The following is a 19,878-nucleotide window of genomic DNA, read 5'->3' as shown; positions in this document are numbered from 1 at the left end:
ATCCTCAAAATGAGAATTGGGACTCGCCTGAGAACAGTCCAGTAATAGAATCACTAGGCCATGAACTCCTGAATAATCTCATCCCATCTCATTCCAATCCCATTTTCCAGCACTTGGCCCACAGCATTGCATCACATTGAGAACATCAAACAGTACAGCACAACAACTGGTAATTTGGTCTGTGCCAGCCATGATGCCATTCTGCTCTAATTCCACTTAACTGCTTATCCCTCTATTCCTGCCGATTGATTTGTCTGTCCAACTGCCTCTTAAACTTTGTAAATGCAACTGCTTCGACCATCTCCTCTTGTAGCATCTTCCAAGTACTAACCACCTTCTTCGTAAAAAAACTTTCCTCACACATCTCCTTTAAACCTTTTCCTTTTCCTTAAACTTATACCCCTAGTATTTGACATTTCCACCCTGGGATAAAGACTATCCACCCTATGCATGCCTCTAAGATAATCTTTAAGCCTCAACCATCTCGTGAAGATGATCCAAGTTTGCCGAAATTCACATTACAGCTAATATACTCTAATCCATGCAACATCCTGGTAAACCCTCTTGTTCTTGAGAAACTTCATGAGGATGATCGCAGGTACAAAAGGACTGCCTTATGAGGTGAGGTTGAGTAGATTGGCCCTGTAATTATTGAAGTTTGGAAGAATGAGAGGCAAGTTTATAGAAACATTCAAGATTCTTAGGTGACTTGATAGGCTAAATGCAGAAAGTTTGTTTCCTCTTTTGGGAGAGCTTACAACCAGAGGGCATTGTCTCCGAATAAGGCACCATCCATTTAAGGCAGAGCTAAGAAGAAATTTCTTCCAGGAGAAAGTGAGGACTGCAGATGCCATAGATCAGAATCGAGAGTGTGGCACTGGAAAAGCACAGCAGGCAGCATCCGAGAAGCAGGAGAATCAATGTTTCGGGCATCAGCCCTTCATCAGGAATTCCTGCTCCTCAGATGCTGCCGGACCTGCTGTGCTTTTGCATCAACACACTCTTGACAAGGAATTTCCTATATCAGAGAATAGTGAATTGTGGAATTTTTTACCGAAGGCGGCTATGGAGTTTGGGTTCTTAAGTGCATTCAAGGCTATGACAGAGAGACTTTTTTTAACTATGAATGGAATGAATGGTTGTGGAGAAAAGGCAGGAAAGTGGATTTGAGGATGATCAGATCAGCTATGATCTCACTGAGTGGTGGAACAGTCTCAGTGGTGAGAATGTTCTCTTTGCATTAGAGTAAAACTACACAGAATGCTCCAGGGGTAATCTCAACAAGTCCCTCTATAACATCAGTGAGGCATCCCAAATCTGAACTCCAATCATCTTGTAATGAAGGCCAACATACTACCTGCCTTCCTCATGGCTTGCTGCGGGTCAGGCAGTGAGGAAACTGTTGATACACAGTGTGGGCAAGTTTCCAAGCAGCTTTAGAGAAGGGTCAGAGAGGATGGCGATTGGTTCCACCTCAGCAGTTAATATTGAAGAAAACAATAGCAACTCATGTGTAACCATTTGAAGACAACTGGTGGTGGTTTAACCTAAAGGTCACCACACCCCGGGCAATGGGAGAGATTGAGACAGTGGGATCTGCGCGTATTAATGACTTGTAACAAAAAAGTGAATGTTCTGTGTTCTGTGTTCAAAATTGCAGGAGGGGTAAAACTGTTTAAAGATAGATATTTAGTGGGGGAAATGTTGGAAAATAGTGTATAATGTGGGAAGATAAGCGGTTGTTCATCATGGAAGGGAGAACAAAACATCAGAATATTCTTTAAATGGAAAAAGGTGCAACACAAAAGGACTTGGGAGAGACTTGTGCATGAAACATAGAAACATAGTACGCAGTGACAGGAGGTAATTGGGAAGGGTAATGGAATTCTGGTCCTTATTTCAAGCAGATTGGATATAAGAATAGAGACGTCTTACTAAAACTGCACAATATGTTGGTGAGACTACAATGGCATCCTGTGGGTAGTTTGGTCCCTTTATTTAAGCAATTCAGGGAAGATTCTTGGTATGCAGGGACTGTTTTATGAGCAAAGGCTAAAGCACTTGGAACTGCACTTACTGAAGAAAAGAAGAATTAAAGGTGATCTCAGGTGATATATATTGGATGCTTAAGGGATTTGATAGGGTAAATGCTGAAAAGATGTTTCCCCTCCTGGGACCAGAGACTTCGAGTAAAGGAACTTCAGTTTAAGACTGAGATGAGCAGGAATTTCTTCACTCAGAGGGTTTGAATATTTGGAACTCCTTGCCACAGAGAGCTGTGGGGACCAGGATCCTTGTGCGTTTTTAAGACTTTGATAGATAGATTCTTGATTAGTCGGGGAATCAAGGAGTACAGAGAAAGGTCAAGAAAGTGGATGTGAGGAATGTTGGAACAGCCATGATCCTGTTGAATATCAGCGCAGTTCTGCAAGGTAGAAGGACCTACTCCATGTCCTATCTCTCAGAATAGTATAGAACATCCTGTACTTTCATGTGCACTCAAATACAGAAGGACAGGCATACAGTGAAAAGTTTCACAATATCACCTGTTATGGCGCAATCTTCGATACAAGCACTTAGATATAAATTGTAGATAGAAAAGAGGAATACAAAGAAAAGTAGAATTAGAATCCTTCCAGTGTGGAAATAGGCCAGTTGGCCGAACAAGTCCTCTGAAGAGTATCTCACCCAGACCTGGACCCATACCCTATTAGTCAACATTTACCCCTGACGTATGTTCCTAACCTACACATCTCTGAACACTATGGACAATTTAGCATAGCCAATTCACCTCATCTGCACATCTTTGGCTTGTGGGAGGAAACCGGAGCACCCGGAGGAAACCCATGCAGACACAGGGAGAGTGTGCAAATTCCACACAGACAGTCGCCCGAGGATGGAATCAAGCCTAAGTCCCTGGCGCTGTGAAGCAGCAGTGCTAACCACTGAGCCACCGTGCTGCCCCCCCCCCCCCACCACGGCCAATGCACCGGGGCTATTTCCCCACATTTTCTGCTACTCCGACTCCCTCCCCATGCTGGCCTCCTTCCAGGACTACTTTCCCCACCTCGGCCAATGCACTGGGGCTATTTCCATACATAGAACATAGAACATTACGCCGCCTGTCATACTAATCTGAAGCCCATCCCACTTACACTATTCCATATGCCTGTCCAATGACGACTTAAATGTACTTAAACTTGGTGAATCTACTACCGTTGCAGGCAAAGCATTCCATACCCTTACTACTCTCTGAGTAAAGAAACTACCTCTGACATCTGTCTTATACCTGTCTCCTCTCACTTTAAAGTTGTGTCCCCTCATGTTTGTCGTTCCCATACTTGGATGGTCTTGATGATCTTGTATGTCTCTATTAAGTCACCTCACAACCTTCTTCTCTCTAATGAGAACAGCCTCAAGGCCCTCAGCCTTTCCTCGTAAGACATTCCTTCCATATCAGGCAACATCCTAGTAAATCTTCTCTGCACCCATTCCAAAGCTTCCACATTCTTCTTATAATGTGGTGACCAGAACTGTACACAATACTCCAAGTGCGGCCGTACCAAAGCTTTGTACAGCTGCCGCATAACCTCCTGGTTCCGGAACTCAATCCCTCTATTAATGAAGGCCAAAACATTGTATGCCTTCTTAACAACCCTGTCAATCTGTGTGGCAACTTTCAGGGATCTGTGTACATGGACACCGAGATCTCTCTGCTCATCTACACTCCCAAGAATCTTACCATTAGCCCAGTACTTTGCATTCTGATTACTCCGTCCAAAGTGTATCACCTCACACTTGTCCACATTAAACTCCATTTGCCACCTCTCAGCCCAGCTCTGCATCCTATATATGTCTTTCTACAACCTACTACATCCTTCGTCACTATTCACAAATCCACTGACCTTAGTGTCATCCCAATATTATCCTTGGTTGGCCCTAAGTTAACTCTCGTCATTCTTTTATTCCTGACATACCTATGGAAAACCTTACGGTTAACCCTGATCCTATCCGCGAACAACTTCTCATGTCTCCTCCTGGCTCTTCTGAGCTCTCTTTTTAGGTCTTTCCTGACTTCCTTGTAACCCTCAAGCGCCCTAACTGAGTTTTCACATTTTGTCCTAACATAAGCCTTCTGCTTCTTGATCAGAGATTCCACTTCCTTAGTTATCCATGGCTCTCACGTTCTATATCTTCCTCTCTGCCTGACAGGTACATACTTATCTATGACACACAGGAGTTTTTCTTTGAATAAGCTCCAAATTTTTAATGTGCTCATCCCCATTCTATGCTTCCTAAATCTTTCCAAATTGCATCGTAATTTCCCTTCCTCAGATATTGTCTGCTGTTCCAGGACTGCCTCCGTCACTGCGGCCAAATGCACTAGGGCTATTTCCACACATTGTCTGCTGCTCCAGGACTCCCTCCCCCATCGCAGCCAATGCACTGGGGCTATTTTCTCATGTTTTGTACTGCTCCAGGACTGCCTCCCCATGCTTGCTGCGGCTCCAGGATTCACCTCCACGACCTACCATCTCTCCATTTAAGGGGAAAAAAGGGAGAAAAACCATAAAAAGAATAGGCAGAGCAGAAGAACTCTGATTGGAGCCTCTTTCTCTGCCGTCATCTTGTTGTTTATTCTTATGACTTTTTTTTCGGCTGGTGCAGGAATTAAATCTTCATTGTTGGCATCACCTTGCATCGCATTCCAGCTAACCAGCCAACTGAGCTAGCCAACCCCAAAAGCGACACAACAATGATATAAATATGGGAAGTTCAAAGACCGTATGCATATGATGATACACAGGAATCGGTCAAGATAGAGCCAGGAAAGCTAATTGAGAAATAGAAAAGGAGAGGTTGTAGGGAATATTCAGGAGGGAGAAAAGGGAAGTGAGAGGGAGAGAGAGAGAGTGGGGGTGGGGGGGTGGGGTGGAGATTCAGAGAGAGTCAGGGAGAGGTAGCGAGATTCCTGCAGCAGCTGAATATCCAAATATCAGTTCATCCAAACTGTTGCCATTGTGTCAATGTAGATAATATTTCTTTGTGTGTGTGTGTTTAGGCGTGATTGTGAATGCCAGTGTGTGAGTGCATTTTACTGTGTATACATGTTTTTGTACGGAATCTTTGTAAGTGAGTGTATGCATGAGAAAGTGCGTATATCTGTGTGTACAGTCCTGAAGAAGGGTCCTGCCTGAAACATCGACCCTCTTGCTCCTCGGATGCTGCTGGACCTGCTGTGCTTTTTCCAGCGCCACGCTTTATCAACTCTGACTCTCCAGCATCTGCAGTCCTCACTTTCTCATGTGTGTATGTGCATGTGATTGCGAGTGTGCACTTGTCAATAATTGTGTGCATGGGTGTGTATATTGTCTATGTGTGTCCTGTGACAGAGGATATGTGTGTGTCCTCTCTGATTGTTTAAGTACTGTGTTTGTTTGAGTCATGGAAAAAAACATCTGGTTCACTAATGTTCTTAAGGGAAGGAATCTGCCATCCTATCTGGTCTGTTCTACATTTGACTCTGGACCCACAGCAATGTGGATGACTCTTAACTGCCCTCTGGTCAATTAGGGACGAGCAATGAATGCTGGCCTAGCCAGCGACACCCTCATCTCATGAGTGAACAAACAAAAAATGTTTGTAGGATAAAAGCCAACAGTTATTGCTTGTCCCTTACTGTCCAAATGGCATTAGGAATGAACTAAATTACTCTGAATCGGGAGTCACATGTAAATTAGGCTAGGTAATGATTGCAGGTTTCCTTCCTTAAAGGACATTAATGAAGTAGATAGTTTCTCGTTTTACCCTGCCACCCCTCCCGACCCTGATAATCAACAACATTTATACATTTGCCATTCGTCTCTGAATTCGCTATGATCTCTCAGTCCCATGGTTCCAACCATGTCCTGAGTTCATCTGTCTTACCTGTCAGGCACACCCCCCTTACTAGTTTAAATCCTCTGGAGCAACTCAGGAAAATCTCGCCGCCAGTATATGAGTCCCCTTTCAATCCAGGTGCAACCTATCCTTCTTTTACATGTCACCACCACCCCAAAAGAGATTCCAATGATGCAAAAGTGTGAGTGCGTCTCCCCTGCACCATCTCCTCAGCCATGCATTCATCTTGCTCTATCCTCCTATTCCTGCCCTCACGAGCATATGACACTGGAAGTAATCCAAATATTATTACATTTGCAGACCTGCTTTTTTAAGCTCCTGCCTAATTCCCTATATTCTTTGTTCGGAACCCTTGGACACTTGTCTCTCTATGTCCTTGGATTCAATGTGTACAATTACCTCCAGCTGGTCTCTGTCTCCTTTGACACCCAGGAGGCATCATATCATATGATATCTCATTGCCGGCCACAGAAATGTCTGTCTGTGACTCAGACCAGAGAGTCCCTTATCACAGTCAATCATTTGGAACCTGACTTACCCTTCATTATATTGGAGGCAATCTTGCTACTGGAAACCTGGCTGTCAGTGCTACCTTCCCATGAGAGTACCTCACCCCGACATTTTCCAAAAACAGCATGCTTGTTTGAAAGGGTGATAGCCATAGGATACTCCTGCATGACCAGCCTCCCTCACCAACCTTTCCAATAGGTAACCCATCTACCTGACTGTATCTGTGGCTTTTCTCCTTTCCTATAAACTCCATCCAACCACCAGCTTCTATAATTTCCTCATTGCCTCTAACTACTTCTCTAGCCTAACAATGCGATCTGATAGGATTCGTAACGAAGTTATTGAAGGGGATTTGGAGCGACAGGATTTACGTGCACTTGGAAAGGGATAGTTAACATGGCTTTTTGTGTGGGAAATTGGCACTCATTAACTTGATTGAGGTTTTTTAAGCGGCGATAAAGAAGACTGATGAAGGCAGAGCAGCAGACATTGTCGACATAGACTTCAGCAAGGTGGGTGACAATGTTCCACATGGAGTATTAGAGGCTGAGGAGTGACCATATAGACGTTTATAAAATCATGATAGGGTGAATAATCGAGGTCTTTTCCCCAGGTTAGGGGAGTCCAAAAGAAGAGCTTTAATTTGAGGGAGGATACATTTAGAACGGACCTAAGGGGCAACATTTTTTAAAAGCAGAGGGTGGTTTGAATATGGAACGAATTGCCAGAGGAGGTGAAGGAGGCGGGTGCAATTACAACATTTGAAAGGAATCTGGATGGGTATGTCAATAGGAAGGATTCAGAGGGATATTGGTCAAATGCTGGCATGTGGGACTAGGTTTATCAAGGTTATCTGGTTAATGCTGGCAACTTTAGTAAAGAGCCTGTTACCATGCTATGCAACTCCATGACTCTATGAATCTTGATTTGCAATTCTAAGGTAGCAAATTACAATTGGAATATTTGGAGTCGAAGCCAATTCATTTGTGGTTGATTCACTCGATCAAACTTCAGGTTCTGTTCATTTCAATTGCCGGGGTTGCCAGAGTTTAATAGTTTGGAGATCAAAGTTCACATAATAGAAGTCTAAGAATTTCCATTCATAAGAGTGACCCAATATTTACTGACAGTGCTATTACTCGATCAGAATTAGAACCTGTACCAATTGTTTGTCTTGTTTTGCCTTGTGGAGAGGAAGGAATTGTTCGCATTGTTAGCAGTTCAGTTTATTTAGACTAGAGAATGGAGCAGCACAAACGGCAGGCTCATTAACACTGCAGGCAATTGCAAAGGTCAAGGGAATACATGGTGTTGAAGGCAGGGGAGGGGATAATTTTGTTAATGAAGTGTCACATTTCATCAAGGTATGTAGGTAATCCCAACTACCTTCATCGAGTGGTTGTTATCGGATGTGTACTGCCTGAGGGGGCACTGGAGCCAGATTCAATCACAGCTTTCAGGAGAGAGTCGAATAATTATCTGCTGAGAGATTTTGGGACTAGGGAAGGTGTCCATGCAGATAGCCGATCCAAATAATGAGAGGCTGCAGTGCCTGCTCTGCGCTGCACCATTCTCTGTTTATAGCTCTGTCCCAGTGGGTTGCTGCAATCTCACTGCACTCTGTCAGTCACACAACCAGCTTGTTAGTGATGTGTACTCAGCCCAGGCGCATCTGATTGGTAAGTTACTGATTATCTACATTCACTATCAAACAGTTTCACAAAAAAGATTAACAGAAGCCATTAAAGTAAACGGATCGTTTACTCTGGTTAGAAAATGTGGAAGGACGAGGCAGCAGTGAACTGTTGCCATGATTTACAAGTCTTTGATCACAGTTAGCCTGATAGAAAATATAGGAAGTGGTTGGGACATCAGGTAGTCGGTATGGCTTTTTAGCCTTTTGGCTAGGATTGTGTGTGAAGCAGGAGAAGATGGCTTGATTGGCCAGAACCTGCTGCAGGTGTATGTCAGTATGCTTCGGGCAGGTACCATGAGTAAATCCATGAGGAAAGGCATCCTCACCCTCATCTACAAGGGGGAGAGGGAGGAACTCAAAAATTGGAGACCAATCTCACTGTTGAATGCAGATTACAAAATTCTGTCAAAGGTAATCGCCAACCTGGTCAGGTCTGCTCTGGAGTCGGTGATTTACCCAGACCAAACCTGTGCTGTGCCGGGCAGGAAGATCGCTGAGAATCTCACACTCCTCAGGGATATGATTGCCTACGTGTAGGACAAAGGGTTGGACACCTGCCTGACCAGCCTGGACCAGGAGAAAGCCTTTGACAGGATATCACACAGGTATATGAGAGATGTTCTCTCCAAAATGGGCTTTGGGGAGGGAATCTGCAATTGGATCAGACTGCTCTACACCAACATTGTCAGGGCTGGCCTCTCTCTCCTGTCTTGTTGTGTGCTGCATAGAGCCATTTGCCGGAAGGATGCGAGCCTGAGAGGTGTGACTATTCCTGGCAGCGGGGGCCTGCAGGTTAAGGCCTCCCTGTACATGAATGACGTCGCCGTTTTCTGCTCGGATCCGCTGTCCGTGCACAGAATCATGTGCATATGTGACCAGTTCGAACGGGCCTCGGGGGCCAAAGTAAACCGAGGCAAGAGCGAGGCCATGCTCTTCGGGAACTGGGCTGACCAATCCTCGATCCCTTCACCGTCAGGACCAACCACCTGAAGGTGCTGGGTATTTAGTTCGGGGGGGGGGGGTTGGGGCGTGCGCCAAGTCTTGGGAGGAGCCTATCAGCAAAGTGAGGCAGAAACTGGGCAGATGGAAGCTACGGTCGCTCTCCAACGCGGGAAAAAAACCTGGTCATCAGGTGTGAGGCACTGTCATTGCTGTTATACATGGCACAGGTCTGGCCTATTCCCAGAACCAGTGCCGCTGCAGTCACCTGGGCCATCTTCCAGTTTATATGGAGATCAAAGTTGGACCGGGTCCGAAGGGACTGGCTGTACAAAGATCTGGGCAATGGGGGAAAAAATACACACAATGCCACCCTCACCCTGATGGCCACATTTGTGTGTGGCTGCATCAAGCTGTGCGTGGATCCCCAGTACGCAAACAGCAAGTGTCACTACGTACTGAGGTTCTACCTGTCCCCGGTGTTGCGAAGGATGGGCCTGGCCTCGCTGCTGCGGAACGCTTCGAGTAGTTGGACCGTTCCGTATCACCTGTCCTTCGTGGAGAAGTTTATGAAGAAAAACACCTTTGACCACAAGTCCATCAGGAAGTGGTCAGCACGTAGTGTCCTTGAGACCTTTCGGGCAAAGGAGAGAGCGGAGCCTGTCGAGCGGTTCCCTGAGCAGACTGTCAAAGTCATTTGGCAGAATGCTTCATCGCCAGAACTTTCCAACAAGCACCAGGACATAGCTTGGCTGGTGGTGAGAAGGGCTCTGCCTGTGAGATCCTTTATGCACGCCTGGACACTTAGCCGCACCGTACGCTGCCCTCTAAGCGGCCCTGGGGGGGGGGGGGGCGAGACTGTCACACACCACCTTCTGGAATGTGCCTATGCAGAAGACGTCTGGAGAGGAATGCAGTGGTGTTTGTCCAGGTTTGTCCCGAGCAGCGCCGTGACGTGGGACTCTGTGCTCTACGGCCTGTTCCCCGGGACGCACACCGAGACGAACATCAACTGTGCCTGGAGGATCATCAACTCGGTGAAGGACGCTCTCTGGGCGGTCCGAAACCTGTTGATCTTCCAGCTGAAGGAGTTGACCCCAACTGAGTGTTGCAGACTGGCACATTCCAAGGTCCAGGACTACGTGTTGAGGGACGCGCTGAAGGTTAGGGCAGCTGCCGCCAAGGCGTGGTGGGGAAAGACCACCGTGTAACATCTGCCTGCCTAAAGAAGAACAGGGGGCCCGCGCAGTCATTTAGGCTCTGCTGACGCCTCAGCTAAAAATGTAATTGTACAGACCTGTAAATAGGAATGGTTACTCTGTTTTCGGTATGCACACAAATGGAATGTTTACATATGCATGGCATGTCCAGTTGTACAGATCATCAAAGTATTTTATGAATAATGTATATTTATGAAATAAAAAAAAGGATGAGAGTCACCTATGCACAGATGGCCGGAGGTGGCAACATGAGCTGTGGACCGCCTAAGACCAGCAAGGTACCACAAAACAGCACGGGAACGGTGTCTGGAGGCACCCAGAAGGAAGGGCAGGCTGTAGCGGAGCAGACGGCAGATAGCGGGGAGATACAGCAGCCGATCCAAGCTCCTTCAAGACAGACGGAGGAAATGGAAGAGGAGGGATCAAAGGAGACAGAGGATTGGATTACTGTCAAAAGCAGGAAGCGGAAACCTCCCAAAGCCACCCAGCGAAGGGGGAAGCGACACCTACACGATGAGGATACAGGCAGCTCTTCTGAAGGTGAGGGCGGGCGCAAGGAGGGTCGTCACCAGAGGAAGAGACAGAGCGCTGTGGGGAAAGAGGAGGGCAGCACCGCCCAAGCAGGAAAAGACAATCCCTCTGAGGGGATGGGTAAAGGCCTCCCTCCACCCGGTGAGAACCAAGAGGTACCCACCGGCCTACAGCTCCAGGTAACTGGGAGCAGCGGTCCTGTGACAGCCCCGCTGTCAGATGGAGAACTGGACTATGCGGACCCTGGGCCCGACCCGAAGACACCAGCGTGGAGCCGGACAGCTACCCCAGCGGGGCAAGACCAGCAGCAAATGGACAGTGCCAACCTTGTAAACTGTTAAAATGGGGTTAAAAATTGCTAGCATCAATGTGCGTAGCATCAAATCGGCTACGAGATGTGTTTCTACGATGGCCTTCCTAGCCAACATTAAAGCCGACGTCCTGTTTCTGCAGGAGTGTGGGATACCGCACCTCAGCAGCTACAGGAGATGGTCGAGCTTGTGGGCCCATGGGCCGTCAGTTTGGTCGGGGGGCAACGATAGCCGCGCCTCCGGCCTGGGTATCCTGTTGCGAGGAGGCAACTTCACCATCTCCGAGGTTAAGGAGGTGGTGGGTGGGCACCTCCTCGTCGCCGACGTCATGTACAGGAATGCTCCCCTGAGACTGATTGATTGATTAATGTGTACGCCCCAGTGGGTAAGAGTGAACAGTTGGCCGTCCTGCAGCAGCTTCCACTGTTGCTGGCTACGTCCAGGCCGGTCATTCTGGCCGGAGACTTCAACTGTATCATTGATGCAGATGGACGATCCGGCGGGGGGGGACAGTAAACTGGACGCCACGTCCAGAGCCCTGATGGACACGGTAAAAGATGCCAAGCTGCACGACGTCTTCAGCACCCCTCCAGATGGAGTGCAGTGTAGATACACCTGGTCACGGGCAGACGGGTCTATCCACTCAAGGATAGATTACCCGTTTGTGTCCCGAATGTTCTTGGTCAGATCAACCGACATCAAGCCTGCGTTCTTCTCTGACCACTGCCTCCTGCTGGCCGACTGTCACCTACAGGACGAGCAGCAGGCTGGTGAGGGAACATGGAAGCTGAACACAAAGCTGTTGACCCCGGGAAACATTGAGGAGCTCAAGAGGGACTACGCAGATTGGTGAACCGTGAAGCCCCTCTTTGAGTCCCCAGTGGACTGGTGGGAAACAGTAAAAGGGAACATCAAGAGGTTCTTCATCCTCAAAGGTGTTCAGGAGGTGAGAGAGAGGCAGGGAAAACTGTCCCAGCTCCAGGAAAGTATGCAGAACCTGCTCCTGCTGCAGACGATGGGGGGTGGATGTCACAGAGGACCTCGAGGAGGTGAAGGGCCAGCAAACCTCGCTCTTTGCCTCGGAGGCCTTCAAGATAATCTTCCGGTCCAGGGTCCGCTCGGTGGAGCAGGACGAGACATGCTCACGTTTCTTCTTCCAGAAGGTGCACAAAGAGAGTTCCGTGCTCAGCTCCATGAAGGAAGAAGATGGCTCGATAACGTCATCTCAGGCTGACGTCATGAGGATCAGTAAATCCTTCTATGCCAGTCTGTATGACGCAAAGCCGACCGACAGCACGGCCTCCCAGTCGTTCCTGTCCTCTATCACGGAGGTCTTAGACGACAGAACACGGGAGAGGCTGGACCAGCCGCTATCTCTGGACGAGCTGACCAAGGCCCTCGAGTCCTTCGAAAAGAATAAAACTCCCGGAAGCGACGGCTTACCGGTCGAGCTCTATTCCGCTCTGTGGGACTTGATTGGCCAGGACCTGCTGGAGATGTATGTCAGTATGCTTCGGGCAGGTACCATGAGTGAATCCATGAGGAAAGGCATCATCACCATCATCTACAAGCGGAAGGGGGAGAGGGAGGAACTCAAAAATTGGAGACCAATCTCACTGTTGAATGCGGATTACAAAATTCTGTCAAAGGTAATTGCCAACCGGGTCAGGTCTGCTTTGGGGTCGGTGATTCACCCTGACCAAACCTGTGCTGTGCTGGGTAGGAAAATCGCTGAGATTCTCGCACTCCTCAGGGATACGATCGCCTACGTGCAGGACAGAGGGTTGGACACCTGCCTGGACCAGGAGAAAGCCTTTGACAGGATATCACACAGGTATATGAGAGATGTTCTCTCCAAAATGGGCTTTGGGGAGGGAATCTGCAATTGGATCAGACTGCTCTACACCAACATTGTCAGTGCAGTCTCAATCAATGGGTGGGAATCAGATAGCTTCCCAGTCAGATCTGGAGTCAGGCAGGGCTGCCCTCTCTCTCCTGCCTTGTTTGTGTGATGCATAGAGCCATTTGTTGAGTCCATCAGGAAGGATGCGAGCCTGAGAGGGGTGACTATTCCTGGCAGCTGGGGCCTGCAGGTTAAGGCCTCCCTGTACATGGATGACGTCGCCGTTTTCTGCTCGGATCCACTATCCGTGCACAGACTCATCTTCATCTGTGACCAGTTCGAACGGGCCTCGGGGGCCAAAGTAAACCGAGGCAAGAGCGAGGCCATGCTCTTCGGGAACTGGGCAGACCAATCCTCCATTCCCTTCACCGTCAGGACTGACCACCTGAAGGTGCTGGGTATTTGGTTCGGAGGGGCCTAGGGCGTGTGCCATGTCTTGGGAGGAGCATATCATGAAAATGAGGCAGAAACTGGGCGGATGGAAGCTACGGTCGCTCTCCATCGCGGGAAAAAACCTGGTCATCAGGTGTGAGGCACTGTCATTGCTGTTATACGTGGCACAGGTCTGGCCTATTCCCAGAACCTGTGCCGTCGCAGTCACCTGGGCCATCTTCCACTTTATGTGGAGATCAAAGAGTTCCAAATGAACTCGCTGTACAAATATCTGGGCAACGGGGGAAAAAATACACCCAATGCCACCCTCACCCTGATGGCCACCTTTGCGTGTGGCTACATCAAGCTGTGCGTGGATCCCCGGTACGCAAACAACAAGTGTCACTACGTACTGAGGTTCTACCTGTCTCCAGTGATGCGAAGGATGGGCCTGGCCTCACTGCCACGGAACGCCCCAAGTGGTCTGACCATTCCGTATCACCTGTCCTCCGTGGAGACATTTATGAAGCAAAACACCTTTGACCACAAGTCCATCAGGAAGTGGTCAGCACATAGTGTCCTTGAGACCTTTCGGGAAAAGGAGAGAGCGGAGCCTGGGCAGACTGTCAAAGTCATTTGGCAGAATGCCTCATTGCCAGAACTTTCCAACAAGCACCAAGACATGGCTTGGCTGGTGGTGAGAAGGGCTCTGTCTTTGAGATCCTTTATGTACGCACTCTCTGCCGCACCGCACGCTGCCCCGAAGTGGCTGTGGAGGGGACGGGACTGTCACACACCTCCTTCTGGAATGTGCCTACGCAAAGGAAGTCTGGAGAGGAATGCAGTTATGTTTGTCGAGGTTCGTCCCGAGCAGCTCCGTGACGTGGGACTCCGTGCTCCCCGGGATGCACACTGAGACGAACATCAACTGTGTGTGGAAGATCATCAACCTGGTCAAAGATGCTCTTTGGTCTGTCCAAAACCTGTTGATCTTCCAGTTGAAGGAGTGTTGCAGACTGACACATTCCAAGGTCCAGGACTACGTGTTGAGGGATGCGCTGAAGCTTGAGGCAGCTGCCGCCAAGGCACGGTGGGGAAAGACCACCTTGTAAGGTCTGCCTGCCTAAGAACTGGAGGCCCACTCAGAAATCAGGCCCCGCTGACGCCTCAGCAGAATACCTGGATGGTCAATGTACAGACTTGTATATGCGAATTATTAATTACAATCTCTGTATTGTAAAGAAATGGAATGTATGGCATCACCAATTGTACAGATATCAACATAATTTTATGACTAAAGTATAAAGTATTTTTTAAATAATAAAACGTTCTTGTCAGTTTGAGTGACTGGGGCTAACATGGCGGAAGAAGAGGTTGCTAAGCTGCAGAAATGCCTGGCGCTCCTCTGCCAGGAATATGTGAGTGTGTTTTGCTTTAAAGTTCTTGTCAGTTTGAATATCTGATCCATCGCTGAATTAGGGACTGAATATTGATCTGGTTTGCGTATGCAGGAGTTGGAGTAGGAGCTTGATCCACCAATTTCACGCATTATCCTATTATTGCAATGCCTCTGGGAATGGTGCACTCCCATTAAAAAATCTGAAAAGCAGCTTTATTACTTTTGTATGTGTTTGCTTTATATCTCATGTACTGAGTGTATGCATAAGAAAGCATACAGACAGCTTTTGGTTGGTGAAGTCAGTGCAAATCAACTTGTTCTAGATTACGATTTATCTGCGTCTTTCTGCATGTTCAGCACTCACTCTCAATGTTATCACTTCAGTCCTTGTTCATGCCGCCCCTTCCCACCAATTCTGAACAACAAAGTTGCCCATCAACTCTACCTAATGGCAAATTACATTTCAGAAAACAAAATGGAGAATACGAAGCTATTGAAGCATTCAACAGTTTGGATTTTGATGATGATGAAGACGAGTCGGATGTATTGAACGAGAGATTTTGAGAACACTTGTGAAGCAGGAAAAGACAGAGTATTAGAGATGTTCAGCACGGAAACATACCCTTCAGCCGAACTCGTCCATGCCCAGCAGATATCCTAACCTAATCTAGTCCCACTTGCCAGCACTTGGCCCATATCCCTCTAATCCCTTCTATTCATATATCCTTCCAGATGCCTTTTCCTCTGGCAGCTCATTCCATACATGCACCATTCTCTGCGTGTAAACGTTGCCCCTTAGGTCCCTTTTAATTATTTTCCCTCTTACCCTAAAACTATGCCCTCTGGACTCCCCACGCCAAGGAAAAGAACTTGTCTATTTACCTTATCCATGCCCCTCATGGATAAGGTAAAAAAGTTTAAACATTTTTTACAAAATTACGAAGTAATACAAACAGGTATAAACACTAATATACAATTAAATATATATATAAAAAAAGTAATAAGTAATAGCCAAAACACAGAAAAGAGGGAAAAAACCCAACTAACTGCCAATCTATCCTACAAACAACCAAGAATTAAATAGGATAATATACATTACTGGCAAAAAGTAACAGAATAATTAAATAAATAAGTACATACTCAAAATTGATTAACATCACGTCATAATAAAACCCATATTTATAGGGGATTACTCCTCCCGGAGCCCCCTGGACCAGCCCGAACCACTACCACAGGCAGACAAAACCCCTTGACAGTATGGCTGAAATATTTGTGTCGATATAGTTCAGAAATGGCTGCCATATTTTATAGAATAATTCAGTTTTTTGGTGCACCATATTTGTGAGCAAGTCAAGGGGGATATATTCCATGATTAACCTGTGCCAATTCGAATGTCCTGGAGGGCTTTCAGCTACCCAACTCACAAAGATAGTTTTCCTTGCACGAAAGGAGAGAATGGAAAATAGTTTCCTCCCGTGCCATCCAGGGAGGGCAAATTCGAAAAGCCCAGGAGAAGAGACGCTGGATCCAATCTAATCTCTGTTCCCAAGATCACTGTCAGAGCATTCGCTACTCTGTCCCATTACCTACGGATCTTGTGACATGTCCATTGACAGTGCGTGAGAGTGCCCACTTCTATTTTGTATTTAGGACACATTGGTGATATTCCTGCATTAAATTTTGCGAGTCGTTCAGATGCTGTATGAGCCCTATGGAGTATCTTTAATTGAATAGCTTGTATTCTATTACAAATAGAGATCTTTCTGGTACTTTCCCAGATGTCCTCCCACATTTCTAAAGAGTTTTCTAACCCCAATTCTTGGTTCCATGTTTTAAACAGTTGTTCCATGCCTTTCGATACTTTATTGTAAAATGAGTGATAAAGAGTACTGACTGAGGTGGACCCATTGACCACAGCACTCTTCTTTCCCTCTCCGATTGGTAGGGACTGTCTAATAATGTGGTCTTCTTCTGTATATAATCTCGTATTTGTAAATACTGAAAAGAGGTCTCTATTAGGCAGTCCAAACTTCTGGCGCAACTGTTCAAAATTGAACAAGTCCCCCAAACAGGAGATACCTCTGGACCTCTAGTTTTTAAATGTAGCGTCTGTCAGCCCTGGCTGAAAACCCGAAGCTCCCACTATACGAGTGTAAGGAGAGGTTTTTTGTAGGTTACCCTCATTTTGCCGCATTGTCCTCCAGGCTTTAATTTGTATTTGTATTTGTATTTAATACAATCAGGTTTTTGCAATAGTCCATGATAGCTCTCATCTTATCTAAAAACAAAAGATTGATGAGGAGACACTTTACTTGGGAGGTCTCAATGTCGAAGTAAATTGATTGTGGGTCATAAGCGACCCAATCAGCTACATAGTACAATAAAGAGCTCAACTGATACCTCCTGAAGCCTGGAAAATCCAGTCCTCCCCTTGCCTGTGGAAGCTGCAGCTTTTCTAATTTGATAAGGGGCCATCTATGATTCCAAATAAAGGAACCGAGGCTGGCGTTGTGTAGCTTACGCAACGCCAGCCTCGGCAACATCAGAGGGAGCATTCTCATAGGATATAGGAGATGATGCAGAATATTCATTTTAACTAGAGCTGCTCTGCCTAACCAGGATGTCGGGAGATCTCCCCAGCGTTGAAGGTCCTGCCTTGTTTTCTCTAGTCAGTGCACAAAATTGGCTTTATACAGCTGACCAAATATTGGGGTGATAAAAATACCTAAGTGACCCACCAGTGACCACTGAAAGGGAAAGCAAGATCCGTCCGATAAATTGGATATACCTGTGAGACGACCCAACGGCATGACCTCCGATTTCATAAAATTGATTTTATAGCCTAAGAACCTGCTAAATATATTGGTTACTTGAATTAAGCGTGGCACAGATATCAAAAGATTACTTAAGAAAAGGAGGACATCATCTGCATAGACAGTGATTTTATGTTTACCCAAACCAACCCTTGGAGCTATGTTAGAATCGGTTCGTATAGCTTCCACTAGTGGTTCCATTACTAGCGTGAATAGTAGCGGTGAGAGAGGACATCCCTACCAACACTGAAGCTATCCGAATCTAAACCATTGGTGATCACAGCTGCTTTGGGATCATTGCATAATACTGAGACCCATTTAGAAAATACCTCTCTGACATGAACCTTTCCAGTGTGTAAAAAAGACATGACCATTTTACCTGATCAAATACCTTCTCTGCATCCAAGGAAACAACTAGTCCTGGTATTCTTCCCTGTTGACAGGCTTGTATCATATTTAAGACCGTTCTAATATTGTTAGTTGATTTACTGCCCTTAATAAACCCCGTCTGGTCCTCTTTTATGATATATGATAAGACCCTCTCCAATCTTAATGCTAACATTTCAGAAAGGATTTTAAAATCCACATTTAGCAAGGTCGATATGATGAGCAATCTTCTGGGGCCTTTCCTTTTTTAAGAATGAGAGAAATATTTGCTTCCCTCAACAAAGGCAGGAGGCAGCCCTGACTATGTGAGTGATTATACATGTATGTGGACTAGCCAGTTCCCCTAAAAATTCTTTATAAAACTCAACCTGGAATCTATCTGGTCCAGGTGCTTTGTCAATCTGAAGCTTTCTAATTGCATTGAGTACTTCCTGGGATGTCAGGGGAGCATTCAGGATTGACACCTGCTCCAAGATTAAGTCCGGAAAGGCCAAGTTTATAAAGAAGCACTCCATCTTCTTAGTTCTATCCTCACAGTCCTGCAATTTGTACTGTTCAAAATGGAACTTTCTAAAGACTGTATTGATACTTTTAGGATCACAAGTCAGAGTACCAGCACTTTCCCTAATGGACGTGATAGCTTGAGGAGCCTTTTTTGTCTAGTAAGATGTGCTAGGTATCTGCCAGGCCTGTCGCCATATTCATATAATCTTTGCTTTGCAAATAATATTTCCCTCTTTGCTTTTGGGTAAGTGTGGTATTCAAGGCTGTCCTTAGGGCTGTGATCCTTTGTAGCTTAGTAATAGAGGGCCTATCAACATACGCTGTTTTAGCTGCCTTCAAACGAGCCTTGAGCAGGAGCTGTTGTTCTCCCTTTTGTCTTTTCTGGGTCGCAGAATATGAGATGATCAAACTTCACGCATAAGCGTTAATGGTCTCCCACATCATCAACGGGTTACTGGCCGTACCTGAATTAATTTCCAAAAAGGTTTTAAATTCCTGAGAAAAATATTTTATAAATTTGCTATCCTTCATTATGAAAGAATCCATACGCCAATGTTGGGGCCCTGTCCCATCATCCCTTGTCTTAACTTCCATACATACTGCGGCATGATCAGAGATTGCTATATCTATTTTGCAGGACAATTTGGAATTCAAAAGGGTCAAGTGAGCTAACAGCATATCAATTCTAGTATGACACTTGTGTGGGTTAGAGTAGAAAATAAAGTCTCGTCCTGGGAGGTGAAAGCATCTCCACGCATCTACTAGCCCTAGCTCCTTATTCGGATCCGCCAATTGTCTAGATCTAAGAGATATTACCCATGGTACTCTTAGGTATCCTTTCTATCTCTGAGTCCATAATACAATTAAAATCTACTCCTATAATTGTATGGCAGGCCCCAAAACCATCAACTTGGAGAACACTTCCATCACAAATTTGAAGGGGTGTGCCGGGGGGGCAATAAGTTTCAAAATTCCATACTCCCCTCCGTATATTAGGGCTTTGATCAGTATATACCGTCCAGACTCATCTTTTATCTTCCTTCTTTTGAAAGGAAGATTCTTCTGAATGAGAATGACCATCTCCTACTTTTTGAACTAAAAGATGAGAAAAAAGCCTGGTCAAACCCACCCTGTTGTAATTTTAAGTGCTCTTTCTCAAGTAGATGTGTCTCCTGTAAGAGAACTATATCAACCCTTTCTTATTTGAGGTTTGATAATATCTTCTTCATTTGATTGGTGAATTACTCCCCTTGACATTCCAGGTGCACTACCTAAGCGAATGGCTAGCCATGATCGTCCAGGCAAGCCCGAGACCCCACAAGAGGAAGAACCCCACCCAAAACACCCTGAATAAAGACTATGGAAATTTCACAAAAGCAAAAATTATTTAAG

General features: G+C 46.2%; 1 pseudogene; it reads left to right on the top strand.

Moving 5' to 3' along the window:
* Nucleotides 1–14,797: 14,797 nt before the first annotated feature.
* Nucleotides 14,798–14,973, top strand: LOC122548366 (U2 spliceosomal RNA; annotated as a pseudogene).
* The last annotated feature ends 4,905 nt before the right edge of the window (nt 14,974–19,878 follow it).

Source organism: Chiloscyllium plagiosum, unplaced genomic scaffold (assembly GCF_037043375.1).
Source record: "Chiloscyllium plagiosum isolate Xiang-an unplaced genomic scaffold, Cpla_swu_hap1 HiC_scaffold_44, whole genome shotgun sequence".
Classification (NCBI taxonomy): domain Eukaryota; kingdom Metazoa; phylum Chordata; class Chondrichthyes; order Orectolobiformes; family Hemiscylliidae; genus Chiloscyllium; species Chiloscyllium plagiosum.
This window is presented reverse-complemented; position numbering and strand designations above follow the sequence as displayed.